The sequence below is a fragment of the Cupressus sempervirens genome, chromosome 9 (genome assembly GCF_028749045.1).
Source record: "Cupressus sempervirens isolate cs-2001-9-10 chromosome 9, ASM2874904v1, whole genome shotgun sequence".
In the NCBI taxonomy this organism is placed as follows: Eukaryota; Viridiplantae; Streptophyta; class Pinopsida; order Cupressales; family Cupressaceae; genus Cupressus; species Cupressus sempervirens.
The window spans coordinates 517744503-517757509 of record NC_143126.1 but is presented as its reverse complement, the minus strand read 5'-3'; positions in this window follow the sequence as shown (position 1 = coordinate 517757509).

The following is a 13007-nucleotide window of genomic DNA, read 5'->3' as shown; positions in this document are numbered from 1 at the left end:
GATGGGTTAATCTAGCAGAGGTTGATCCAATGCTCTCCTAGGTGATGATAGCTCTCAGTTTAGTGGTGATCATGCATACTTAAGATGACCAACTCAATTGGAATGGTAATGCAAGTGGTAATCTCTACATGGCTTCAAAAGTGGTGTCTCTCTAAGGTCCTTACTTATTGTCCCCTATTTTTGCATCTATTTGGAACAAGTTTCAAATCCTAGAAATCAATATCATCCATTGGCTATCTTTTTAGAACAAAATCCTAACCTTAGATAATCTAGCAAAAAGAGGTATGTGTTTAACTAACTAGTATTTTCTTTGTGAAGGGTATTTGAAATTAGTGGGCCATATTTTTCTTTGGAATGAACAAAATAATACGGTGTTAGGTATGAAACTTTCTCATTGGTGGTGCTAGGTAAAAGAATCAAATTCAATGTCATGGAGAATTTTCAAAGTAGTCTTCAAGGGAAATTTTATTTTGAAGAAGAGAAACTAGGAGGAAAAAGGGGAATTAAAAATATATTAATAAAGAAAAATGTGATAAGGTAAGATGGAATTTCCCAACCCTTGGATGACACAACATGAGTTTTGACATGTACCTAAGGGGAACCCAGGGGTTGCTAGTTGTGTGTCAAAGATTTGAACTGAAAAAAAAAAAAAGACTTAATCAAAGTTATTTCCATCTTGGGATACAAACTAACCATCTGGATAAGGTAATGGATTTACTCCAAGGGTTAAAACTGGTGGAGAAATGTGAGACCAAATGTTTATGGATTGAGGAAGATTCCCAAAATATTTTTAGTTGCATTTTACAAAGGGTAACCCTTACATGGACTATAGCTAATATTACTCAAAAGGTGAGATTTATTATTATTCAAATGAATAAGGTATACCTTATCCACCTCTATAATTAGTCACTAATTTTTGATTTCTAAGCTTGAGTTGTCTATTAGTGTCCAAACACTTAGTCATTTACTAGGCAAGGTTGGTTGATCATAATTGTGATCAAGTTGAATCAAGTAAAGGCTGAATACATTAGGACTTGTTTATTTTAAATTACATGCCAAGCAAGTCAAAGGTTACTAAGCACCCCAGTTGAGACTGAGCACATATATAAGTCAAACATACATAGTTGAGACTGAGCAAGTTAAAAAACAATTTTTTTGAGCAAATAGAGAGGATCAATTGTGTAGAAGTTGAGTGCCAGCAAGGATGTTAGTTATGATTGAGTGTCAAAACATTTAAATGTTGAGTAAACTAGTTTTTACATATGAGTTTGTAATTGCAAAAACACTCATGAACATTGTTCTGACTTGTTAAAAAGACTAAATTTGACTATTTTCATGTAAAAATTAATTTTGTTCAAACATATGATCAAGATAAATTAATTCTAGCTAAGTTATATTTGGTCTCAACACTTTTCCAACAAGAAATGTCTATTAAAACTTTTCCAATTGGAAATGTTTTATACTAGTTTGTATCCAATTACTAAAGTAATTAAATTATTTCAGAAAAGTGGTGTTTCAATAATTCTGACTATTTTTTATAATATTTTTTAATAACATATAAACACCACTTTATAGAGCTTGGAATGAAGAATATTCTCATATAGATTTTATAGTGCTTTAATTAGATATAGTATATTATATTAAAAATTCCTAGAAGCTCATATTTTGACACTCAAAGAGATGTCAGTTTTGAGAAATAATAAACTATTAAATCATACAATATAAACTAAAAAATTAAATGACATTCTAGAGTAGATAGTCCTCTTCTAGAATGTATAATTATTTTACTGGTTAGAATAGATTTATTTTGAAAAATGTGGCAAGAGATAAAAACTATCGATTTTAGGTGAGTTGATATTTGAATCGTTGTAAAAGAGAAAATATAGATCTAAAGCCAATTTTTATTTTTTATAGTTCTAGATATATATGTTATCTATAACATAGTCTGAGATCAAAGGGAAGTAAGCGGAATTCCATATAGTTTTTGGTGGGAACTAGACCCTTAATTTTTAGCATTTTTCAATAGATAAAAAATTATCTATAAAAATTAAGAAACTATATTATTCCCTACGTCAAATAATTCTTAAAAATTGGAATCCTAAAATTCATCTATTTCTACACATTTCATTAGTTTACTTCATTTTCAAATTCAAAATAATAATACCAATTTTATGTCATTAAAGGTGAATAGTTATACTTTTGTTAGCCTTTTCCTTTACAAAAGGGTGACATAGCTTTTTTCTTTTACCCATACAACATTTAATGATTGTAGAGATAGTTAAGATGGAGTCTACATGTCATTAAAAAATTTATTGATCCTAAGGAAAGCATATCAACCAATCATAAAATTAGAAGGGAAACAAAAAAAGGGATGAATTGTGAATTGTTTATTATGATCCAGAACTTTGAAAGATTATCTATTTAACAATGGTTCTAACCCTAGGATTACAAGTATGAGGAAAAGGAATGTGTGTGCATGAATGAATGAATGTACAAGAAAGAGAAGGAGTGAACAAGGATAGAACACACCAAACAAAGCAACCTAAGAAGTGAAGGATGGAATGGAGATATCATATTAAGAGATTAGATTGAGATATTGGAGAGAGGAAATTTGAAATCAGCTTTTAGAGAGTACTGAGGATCAATATTTTAATTGGTTCTAATAGATTGAGGCAAGGAAAATATCTTAACTGAGTGATATTAATAGATCTATGTAAATATCCTAACAGAGTCCTTACTTAATTATGAATGTAAAATCCTTTAATAGGGTAAAACCTAATAGTCTTAAATATTCTAACGAGGTAGGTCCTACCCTTCATGAGGTAGATCATATATTATGATAAGCATTGTAACCCTAACAGGTTAACATTTTTGTTGCTACAGTGAAGATTTGTGGGTTTCATTCCCACCCCAGTTTTACCTTCACATTGAAGTGTTTCTAGGTTACCAAATCATCTTAGTTATGCACTGAAATTTTCATGGATGTTATATTTTCATTTCATCTCAGCATTATAGTTTGATCTTAGATCTAAGATATGAGATGAATTAGGTGTGAAATCAATAAAAAATTTTGCAAGTAAAATCTTAAAGATCCTGACTCATTGCCCCCCCCTGCCAACCCCCCTATTATCTTGTTTCCCATTAAATCCTTCCAACAATTAGTATCAGAGCTAAGTTCTCTTGAAAGAAGTCTAATTGCTTGAGAGGATCAAATCTTAGAGATAGAGAAATATAAGATGGGAAAACTTGTTGAAAATCATATGATTAAAATCTAGATCATAGTGCAACAAATTGAAGGAGAAAAATAGGAGTTAAGGAAATCCATAAGAAAAAAGAAAGAGATATCCATTCAGTAAAATGACACACTATGAAAATAAATTTATATAGAATGACTACTTGACATTAGAAAGACTAGTAATGAAGATGGAGAAATAGAAAAACTATTGGAGGAGAACAATGCTCTGAATAAAGAAGAACTCAAGAGAGAACAATAAATCCAATCAGTAAGAATATGTGAAGTGACTAGGCAAAAGAAGAAAGCTAAAGAAGAAAAAATCATGGCTAAACAAGACAAGAGACATATGGCTATAAAACTTAAAGAAAGATTGTTTGAGGTGCAAAAAATCAAAAACATGAGCAATTAAATATAACGAAACAGTTGATAATTATAATTTAGGAAACAAAAAGAAAGGACATGGATATCACAAGTTGTAGGTCACAGAATGAGAAACTAAGATATGAGTTGACAACTGAAAAGGAACATTTTGAAATAATGAACAAACCAAGTGAAGCTAACAAATATTTTGAAGAATTGATGAGATCACCTCGATCACCAAGTGATACTTCTAGACTAGGATACATCAAGCATTTTTCATCTACTAAAGAAGGAGAATCATCAAAAAATGGAGAAAGAAGATATGCAAAGTTTTAAGGAAAACCTATTGTGGAAAACTTGGATATACATCCAACAACTACAGAAGTAAGAATGGTAAGCAAAATTCTAGATTTGAAGGACATGAAGCTCATGAATGCAGATCTAAGACAAAATCTAATTGGATATCAAAGAAAGAAACAGAGATACCTAAGTAAGGTAACTCTCATAATTTGTATTACAATAAATGGTATAATTTTCATTATTGTGGAGAATATGGACACATTCTAAAGAATTGCATTAATACAGATTTTAGAGGGAATTACAAGAAATGGTTAAAAGGAGAACTAGTGTGTTTTAGTTGTTACAAAATTGGACATGTTAGCAGAAATTGCAGAATCAGAGGACCTACACCAAATAATGGAAATGACAAAGGTAAAGGAAAGGTTGAACAAAAAAAACATGGAAAGAAATAGTAGAAGTTAGAACCAATGGATCAAGCAAAGCTAAGATCACCCAATCCAATGGATCAAGTGATCACACCATAATTAAATAAGTGAAGAAGGTATGTAGGAATTGTATATTCAATTATATATTTTTACATTGGTTCCTAACATAAAATGTCCCAAAGTTCACATTTTCATAAGAAAGCATGCACAAAGAATAGATATGTGGAGAGAAAAGTGAGAAGAATCATTTCAAACACAAGTACCAAGCATCAGTAATATAGTTTGAATTGACAATGACTGAGTTGATGTATTGACCAAATAATTTGTATTGACCAAGAAAGGTAATGATAATTGAGTGTGTGTAAGTAAGAATGAATACCAAGACAACTAGAAAATAGCTACCAAAGTACGAACATATTTATTACAGAGCTAAATAAAAAATTGAAGATATTTTATTGAATTTGAGTATTCATTCTATTCACCAAGAGATTTCAGAGTTCACAAGTGATTCAAAGGTGACTAAGGAGAATTTAGTGACAAAGCAAGCCAATCATAGTGAAGCATTGGAAAACTTGATAATGTTAGTAAGAGTTACCTTCAGTGTCAAATGAACATTTTTCAGCAATTATCAAAGAAAGTTTATTTTCCATTAACCTAGATTTAAATTGCATATGCAAGTGAAATTTGGAAAGAGATCAATGCTCAAATTATAAGGAATTAGTAGTGTCCCCCACCTGATTTTAGGAATACTATGAATTTTGAAGTGGCTGAAGATGATATTGGTGCCCTGTCATCAATTTCACCCATGTTTTTGAAAATTTAGGATGTGAGATCTTGTTACATGTGAAAAAAATATGATAAAGTGGATATTTTGTGTTAAGTGCAACTTATAAAAAGTTATGCTGTAATGGAGTACTAAAGGATGAGTACAAGATCCTTCTCAAGAAAGGACTTCCTCATGCCCTAGTTTTTCTATAAAAAATCAAAGTTGAATGGATAAATATTGTATTGAGTTCTGTCATTGATATGAAGGTATGGTTAGAAGGCAAATTGATTAATATTAACAAGGCCATAATACATCAAGTTACTAGATACCTTACCCTGGGTTGACCAAAGACCTTGAGATGTACAACACGAAATGAGGTTGAGAAATCAACCAAAGAAAAATGGAATGATCAAGCGATGTCAATTAATGGGATTAATCATCCTATGATTGAATTCACAATACATGTGATTGGACACAAATTCTTTCAACTAGTAGATTGAACAGTGTGACATGCATTGTAGTGGACTTAGGCTACAAGATTATCAAAAAAGATTATGCTTATGATCTTTTTGAGCTGCAATTATCCCAGTTAAAAGAGAATCTAGGAGCAATAAGGAAAGAAAAGAACACATCATGTAAATTTGAATCTTTTTTAGTTTGTGTCTGTTTCTATGTACAGAATTCATTTCCTATAGTTGGCATAGTAGCATGGATAGAAACCAAATTGCTATGGAATAGATTAGTGACTTGAAATTTTAGTTAGGGAATTTTTTAAAGCAATTATGGACAACTATTTTGAGGATTTTAAAAATAAGATGAGAAACCAAATGAGGATTCCCAAATTGATTGTAGATAAATATTTTGATGAGATGTGCTTTATGGTAGATATAAAAAAAAAATTATTCATGGGAAGTACTACTAAGAGCTACACTCTTAAGATTGATGCCCTATGAGTTAAATATTGATGAGGTCATAGTAGTAGCGATTGCACTTTTATTTGAAGATATTGATGCTAATCTCAAGCAATTTGGCACATATTAAATAATAAAGGCTAAATTGACTATAGAATCAAGTGAGCCCAAGATATGCAAGAAAAGGAAGAAGAAAAGTATTGAGGACAAGGATGGCAAAGAAGGGGAAGGATCATAACAAATAGCTAAAGTCAAGGAAGGAAAAGGAAAAGAGCTAGTGTTTACCAAGCCTAAGGCAACCAAGAAAAACAAAGAGATAATTATTGATCCCAAAGTAAAATATGATCCCTAGAAAGGTGTGCAGAAGGTTTCTACACCTTAGGAGCCAAAATGAAAAATTATAATAATATCAAAGATAGCTTGGCTCCTCCATCAAAGAGGGAACTGGCTAGTTTACCAAAGTAGAATATATCAAAGAGCCTAAGGAGAAAACTAGTCATGACACAAGAGGAGGAAGAAGATGATTAAGAAACTAAGTCTAATGAAGCATGAAAACTGCTAATTGTGAACAGACTCACTCCAATGACTTTGGATTAGGTATGTACAAAGATTAGAGCTACAAGTAGTTTAGTAGGATTCAAAGATATTCATTATGATATGGTTATCAGAATTTGGTTTGGATATGTATGATGACTTGTTGGGTCTACAAGTTGTGCAGTGTTGTAAGTTGTCTATTCTTATAGGTTGCATTTATGGCTTGGTTATGGGTTCTCTTTGCTCATTGATCTTTCATTATTGATGCATATTCAGATTGGTGTCTTGGATTTGGGTTTTCTATGCACTAAGTCACATGATTTGTTGATTTTTTCTTTATGTAGAAGGGATGAGATGTTATTACCAAGTATAGTCATGGTGGAGGATTGTGGTTGACTATTTTATGCTCACATATTGGACATATTGATAGTCACGTGCTCGGTTCATTGATGTGATCATGGTGCCATGGATTTTGGCATGAAATGATTGGATATATAGGTACATCCTTAATTTTCATTGGTTTATATTCTTGATTTAGCTATGGTTGTATATCTTCTTGGTTGAGGATCATGATTATTATGTTTCTTTTGAGGAACTCATCATGTGCACTTTGAGTTCTTTGATGGTTTGACACCTTGGTTGATTCTCATGGTTAGAGGATGGTTTTTCATCATGATATCATGGATAGCTTGGATACATAGTTTAGTAGGAGCTTGTGACAATGATGGGGTGATAGTACAAGGTTATTTCCTAGTTTGGTTTGTATCTTCTTGGTTTGAAGATCTTCGTTTCACTTGGTATTGACATTTTGGTTGTGTGAGTGTAGACCTGAACGATCTTCATGTAGGAGATGGATTTTATGCTTCCATATATTACTTGGTACCAAAATTAAGTGGGAGTTATTGGCATTGATATATTTATTGAGTGTTTGTAGATGTTGGAGGTTTGTCTTAGATCCTATTTCTGCAGAAGAATCTTTGACATTTGAATGGTGCACTTGGTTATCTTCATGGTGTGTGAATATGGTTAGATCTTTAGGACTCATGGAGTTCTTCTTTATCTTCATGGTATGTGGAGATGTTTTCTTCATGGTGTCTAGAGATGGTTGCATCTTGAGGACTTATAGGGTTCTTGGTGAAGGTGTGGTTTATGCTTTCATTTGACATGTTATCCTTAGTGTGAGAATAGTTTTATTATTATGTCATGGTATGCTTTTGATACATGTTTAAAGTTGTAACATGTTATGTCATATTCATATGGAGCATGTTATCTCTTTGGTTGAGATGGTTTAGATCATGTTGTCATGTTTATGTTCCTGAGGCCATGGTTGGAACTTTGTCAATGATCTTGGTTTAGTTTCTTGGTTCTAAGTACTTTGATCATAAGCTAGATACTTCATGATATTGCTATGTTTCATTTGGTGTTGGCATGGATTGATTGGTTACAGATGCTCATGGTTACTTAGAGACGATGGTGATGCTGATTTCTCTTGGATTAGAGATGCATTTGTTGGAATGGTTGATAGTTTTAGCAAGAAGTCTAAGGGGCATTCACCTAATATGAACTTGAGAGCAGATTTTTCTTAGATGAGTCTTTTTTGGAAATTTGGATATCTTGATGAGCATTCTCATTCCCCACTCTTGGTCTACTCGGCAGTTTTCTATTTGAAAGGTATAGCCCATTGTTTCTCTTAGGTGCATTAGGTTTTTGCTTATCTGTTATGGATATGGATCTTGAGCTATGGTACATGAGTTAGTTTTGTAGGGTTCATTTGAGAGATGGTTTAGCATTGGTTATCTCTAGTATGTTGTTATGTTGGTTTAATTTGGGAGATGGTTTTATATTTGACATACTTCTTGGTTTAGGAATGGTTTATGAGTTTGATCTTCTTGTGAGAGGTTTACATCTATGATTCGTTATATGGTATTTTTTTGATGTTTTTGAGGCTTCTTGTTGGGTTTTTATGAAGGAGATCATACTTGCACAGTTTACATCTAGAGGTGTGTGTAGAAGGACATGATAAAAATTATGATTTTCATGGTTTCTTTTTGGTCTTGGTTATCTTCATGCATGTTCAGTTTTACGTACATTGGACTTGAGATTGGTTAGAGATTGTGATCATTGGTTTTTACTCATATATGTCATGTGAGAAATGACATGGTTATTCCTTTATCTCTTTCCTTTTTTGGTTATGGAGAACTTGAGAGACTATTGGAGACTTGTTCTTGTAGGTTATTGGTTTATATGTTGTGGATGTCCTTGAAACTACATCGATTCACTTCTTTCAGATGTTGTGAGTGGATTCGTTATAGATTTGACATTATCTTTTGTAGTGGGAGCTTCTTGGTACATATATGGTAGGTATTTCTCTTGAGGCTTGTGATTGCAAGTTACAAATTGGATATGTTGATGATGTGAGATTCACTTGGTATACCTTTGGAGGTATGGATAGTTGGATGGGTTTTTCACTTCTTGTGGGTGCTATTTCAGCTATGGATATTTTGACAACTATGGATACATGTGATTACCTTTGGATAAGGTTTTTTGTGCTTACAATTTCAGTTGGTATAGGATTTTATGATCTTCTAATGTGACAAGTTGGATAGCTTTCTCTTTGGATGGCTTCTATGTATGTCTTGTTGCAGTGACATAATGGGAGGTGAGATTATTCATGTTTGAGATGTTGGATACTTTCATTTTGTTGTGGGTACCAAGATGGAGCACTTTGTGTACTTTTATCCATGATGGTGGATGTGTTGGGAGGGATTATTCCCATATTCATTTATGTGGCTGCAGAATGACCCTATGCAACGTATACAAGTGGGAGATTATTGAGATAATGGGTGTTGCACATATTTCATAATATCTTGATATTGTATTATTTTATTTTACTATGTAATGTTGCACCTAGATGGACATGCAACATGTAAAGATTCCCATGAGATATACTCAATTATTGTAGCATTGTGATAATATTTCATGTAATTATTTAATATTGGGGAAAATAATTAAATTTCTAATATTAAATGTAGGGTCAATGGGTTAGGTAGCACATGGTTTATGTAATACCACTTTATGGTTTTGTGGGACTTTCTATTATATAAGTAGCAACAAGGGTAGTTGTTATAGAGAGACTGACAAAAAGGGGAAAATAGAAAGAGTTAAGTAAGACAAGGCTTGACAGGTTAGCCAAGGGAGCATTTGTGAAGGTTGGAAGCATGGCATGGGATGTGTGTATTCATGTTTGTCCACAGAGATGGCTTTGAAGGGTTCCATGGTTGTATTGCAATGGTATTTTTATAGAATAATAAATGGTGATGCATGTTTTTGGAGGTTGGGTTTTTCCTTCAATGAGGGTTTCCTAGGGTATATCTTGTGTGGTATGTTGTCTATTCACTTACATGTTGATTTGAATTCCATATTTATTTCAGATCTATTATGGGTTATGTGGAAATGGTTATATTCTTTCATGCAAGTTTCCTTACAAATAGTTGGGAAGTCATAGCTTAGTGATTGAATTCCCTCTAAATTCTTAGGTAGAACTCCCTCAGATTTTTTGATTTGCAATGAATCATGTTTATTCCTAAATATAAATGGGGTTTGTTGTTGACCAGAGAATAGGAGAGGCAAACCAAGTTTAGCTTTAAAAAGGAACTAACTCAGGAGAAGATTTAGGTCTTAAAACTAACCAAGTCTATGAGCTCAAACATCTTATGAACTCACAAAGACTGATGAAATGTTAATGAATTATATTTATGAATCAGCTACTTAATTGAAAGTTTTTAACTTTAACAAAGAAGATAATTAACTTGTAGGAAAACACAAAACATGACCTATTTAAACTTTCAATAGCATTACTATTATCTATAGCTTGTTGTATTGAGTAAGGGAAAAAAACTATGTTTATTCCTTAACTCAATTCAATTGAAAAAGATATCCTAAGTTATCATTAAAAAAATGGAATAGTAGAATATTGACACAAATTATATTCAACTTGTCTCTTCAATATGGAGTATCTCACGCCAAAAATTAGTCAACCTTCTATTAATCTTTCAATGAGGTACATATAGGATTCTTAGATTACTATTATAAAATTAGACTCAAATCAGTTCATCTCCTCAAAATTGACAAATGGCAAGGAGCCAATTGTTAGTTACAATCATTACATCAAAATATGGAAGGGTAGAATAAGAATCACTTTTCCTTCTTTCCCTTTTCTAACTTTGTCTTATAGACTTTAGTGGCAATAATGATTGGGATGAACTCTTCATGTCTATGAACATGAATATCAGTGTATCTTAAGAGCCACTTGGAATGCTCTCTTGCTAGATCTTTTATGGCATTCAACCGCTCTTGCATTTCCTCCATAGCCATGTGTTCACACCCGCCAAGTTTTTGGAGCTCTAACACTCTATTCTAATAATTAGAAGACTTATTTGTTAGGCTATCTAGATAATTAGAGAAATTATTTTGCATGATAGTAAATCCAACTATTCCTTTCCCTTTTCCACTAGATTGGGAATCTATATGTAGACCTCTTAGTAATTCATAGTCTTTGTCCTAATCCTTTTGAACTTTTCCCTCTATTTCCTTTAATCCCTCTTCTACTACTAGGATCATTTTAGATTTGAATTGCATACTCTGTATCCATTCAAATAAGGGCTTATCTCCCTGAGGAAGAATCTTTGTCTCTATAGCTTCATTAGCCTTCATGTGGATGATCATTTTCAATAAGGAAATGAAATCCTCACTCTTGGTTTTATCTTTTGACTAGGTAACATGGCTATCTAAGATATTATCTTTCACTTTTTTGAGCCTTGGTACTATATTACCAAGTTTCTCTATTATTGTAAGACCCTCAGACTTGAGTTTTCCACTCCAATCCCTACCAATTTTCCTGAAGTCCTTGTCTTCTTGTAGCTAGGAAATGATAGCTTGAATGTTTGTTTCTATAGGGTTGCTGGTGGTTGGCACTCCCGAGATTCTTGCTAGTGGGGTGACTAGTTGTTTGATGAGGAAATTAAGTTCATGAATTTCTTCCTTCATTCTAAATTTAGCCAGCTTAAGGCTTTTGAGTTGTCCTTCTATCACATTGTTTGTTGATTTCTAGAGGCTCACTATGGCATCATGTCTAACCTCACTTAGGTCTATAGAATGCAATATGAAGTTCTCTAGAGACATGTCTTCAATTCTCCCTTCCTTAGTGGGCTTAGCAATCTCCATAGTCAAATGCCTTGTATTATTATCTTGGCTAAGGAATGACAAGGTCTTCTTCTTCTTAACTTTACTCAAAGTTAATCTAGAATGGATAGCTAGAGATGAAGTTTCTTTATTTGGGGCTCCCTCTTCTTTCCTCTTCCTCTTTTTTTTCAAGGTGTCTTCCAACCATGATCTATGTTGATCACCTTAGATGTATTGTTGAGCATGTCTACACTAAACACTTTCCTCTTGACTGGAGTTAATGTCTTTGTAGCTAAAGAGAAAGGATTCTTTTAGACATAGGAAATTAGTTTTGAGGTCTCGTGACCCTTCTCTATTTTTGTATCTTCCTTTTTAGTTTTGTCAGACTCGATAGATTTGATCTCACTACTTCCACCATCTCTAAGGTCCACCACTTGGATTTGGGAACTACTCGGTAGGAGTAAGGCAACATTTACAAATAGGATTAAACTATTGTGGGGTGAGAGAGCCATTATGAGTGCATTATCCTTCTGTTCTTTTTCCTTCTTCTTTTCAGAATCTATTTTAGTTTCAATCACTGGTACTGAACCATCCTAACAAGTTTTATCAAGGGGGATATTATATTCAAGAGGTTGGTCACCTCCACCAACTGGTTGAGTAGGCCCTTGAGTGATGGGAAAGATTGTGCCTAAAGCACCACTTTGAGAAGATGAGGTTGCCACTACATTCTAGGATGCTTGGGAAATCATGCCTTTGCTCTTGTTTTTCTACACTATGGTCCACTTGACCCATTTTCCAATTCTCTAGTGGATTCTTGCCATCATCATATCTAGGTCTTCCACAGTATCTTCATAAGGTTCCAAACTTATGGGAGTAGTCCTTAGCTTGGTCAAGTGAGAATTTCTATATATGTGTTGACCATTATCTTCAACTTCTTCTACATTAATGTTAATCTTATACATTTTCACTTGGTTGACTGTCAGTCTAGCAAGGCTCAATCATGGCTCTCAAACTCATCTTTGTAGTTGGCCGAATAGTCCTCAATAAAAGTGATGTGCTTTATCATGCTCCCTATCTGCAAGACATCTTTGGCATATCCATTTGAGTCAAACATGGGCCTCAAAACTTCATACATGTCCAACTTATATTTCTTTTTGAATACCTTCTTCATGTTTTTGATGTTGGACCGAGTGTCACAGCTGAAGGGTCCAACCTTCATGGGGAATTCAAATCCTTTCTTCTTTAGGCTCTTGTTTAGTATACTCACTTGTAGGGCTTGCCTTATGATCTCAATC